At 36.1% G+C, this 1,947-nt stretch overlaps 1 long non-coding RNA gene across 5 annotated transcripts in view; it reads left to right on the forward strand.

The window, feature by feature from the left end:
- Positions 1 to 1,947, forward strand: part of LOC119594525 — an 8,396-nt gene that overhangs the window by 4,883 nt on the left and 1,566 nt on the right. For all 5 annotated transcript variants that reach the window (XR_005230632.1, XR_005230635.1, XR_005230630.1 and 2 more), the window contains exons 2-3: positions 1,187 to 1,230; positions 1,549 to 1,593. This is a non-coding gene — a long non-coding RNA (uncharacterized LOC119594525). The remainder of the gene's footprint in view (positions 1 to 1,186; positions 1,231 to 1,548; positions 1,594 to 1,947) is intronic.

Below are 1,947 nucleotides of genomic sequence, written 5' to 3' on the forward strand. Positions count from 1 at the left end.
AAGACAAACGGCAATACAAAACGCACGTGAGTTTTAATTTTTTTTAAAAATTAAATCCCTTTATAATTACATACCCAAGAGCTTATGGTTTATATGGAAGATATTTTACTCCCTAGTATATCGGGAAGAACTTGTAGTGTTACGGCATTTTATTCCCAAGGGACTCGTAGCTGATGGTTTCTACAGTACGGAGTCTTGTAAAGCTAAACTACGTGGTCTTGTTGCTTTTCCATCCCAGCATTTACTCTAGATATTTTTATTTTTTAAAATCTTTCTACAAGAGTAAGAGTCTCGGAGGTGAATTCTATAGGGTCTGTCGTTTTGACTGATTTTGTCTCCATGTATCGTGGTAGATGTATTACGAGGACTGATTTTGTTGACCTTTTTATTGTAATTTTTTTCACTTCTCCTTGACTATATATCTCATTTGCATTTTTGTCAATGCAAGGTTTGTAATGTGTGAGGATGCTTGTGTAAAATTGCCGGAATGGTTTACACCTTTAGATTCTCTTCCATTATGAAAGGGTCAGACCATCTGCTTGCATTTGTGCAAACTTGCTGCAATTTGGAAGTGCTTGTGTGATTGGGCATTATCAATGGGGTGGGGTGGGGGGATAAGGTTGCCTTTGAACTTGGGTTGTGATAAATGATTATTGATTTGTGTATTTGAAGTAGGTTCATTAAAATATAATTTGAACGTTTCATGATTTTAGGTCATATATTTTTTTAAATTCACGTTTGTTAGAATGCTGAAGTTAAAATTATACCCATCTTTGTAGATACTTTAGAGGTTCTTTTACTCTTGAACTAATTGTGAAATGGGTAGATGCTTCTAGTCTGATACAGATAAGGGAATGTTGAATCCCACTAATCGATTACCAGGTGATGTGCCTTCTTGTCTTGCCTGGTTTGTCACTAGTGGCAGAGGAAAAGAGGGTTTCCAGCGGAACCTGATGTCTTCATCTTGGGTCTTCCTAGAAAATCCTGACATTTTTATCACACGTGGTTAAAACCCTGTTACCTTGTTTCTATTACTTTGATAGCCTTTGCAGTGGTATGGTTGTTTGGCAGTCTGTTTTAAGTATTTCTAGTCCGTGAAGCATTTTGGCAATTGCATTAAAATTGTGCATTTTTTTTTTTTTTAAAGTTCAGTCTCGACCAAGTTAATTTGTTTTGATATTTTCAGATATTCGAGAGGCTTGGTCTGGAGGATGAGTTCCTATGAACCAGGTAAAAATTTAAGGTTACCCTGTTTAGTTTGAATCCCACTTATCGATTACCAGGTGATGTACCTTTTTGTCGTATCTGGTTTGTCAATAGTGGCAGAGGAAAGAGGGTTTCCAGCGGAACCTGATGTCTTCATCTTGGGTCTTCCTAGAAAATCCTGACATATTTAGCACTTGGTTGAATATTTTGCCTTTTAAAAGGACTTAAATGTAATTTTTGTTTTAAGACTGAAATAGTGTTAACTTTTTTTTCTATGGCTCATAGTTTACTGCAGTCCAGTACTGATGGTTACTTTGTGTTAATTATGTAATGTCTTTCCAGGTTCTGGAGACTGGATCTGAATGAAATGGTTCATCTGTTAGCAAGGTGAGAAATGCTTATAGTTGTGCATGCACACAACTCTATACCACTAATCGATTACCAGGTTTGATTACCTCTTGTTTGATCTGGTTTGTCAATAGTGGCAGAGGAAGAGGGTTTCCAGCGGAACCTGATGTCTTCATCTTGGGTCTTCCTAGAAAATCCTGACATGCCTAGCACAAGGCATTTTGTGCTATGCTTTGCAAATATAAAATTTTTATTTTTTGGTTGTAATGACCAGTGTAGTATAGTATTGTACCTAAATTACTTAGTCATGATAAAGGACTTCTATGAATTAGCATTGCAACAGAATGTTTTGTATTCCAAAATTTGTTTTAAGATCTGTATTGCTTATCTCCA

The sequence above is a fragment of the Penaeus monodon genome, chromosome 34 (genome assembly GCF_015228065.2).
Source record: "Penaeus monodon isolate SGIC_2016 chromosome 34, NSTDA_Pmon_1, whole genome shotgun sequence".
Lineage (NCBI taxonomy): Eukaryota > Metazoa > Arthropoda > Malacostraca > Decapoda > Penaeidae > Penaeus > Penaeus monodon.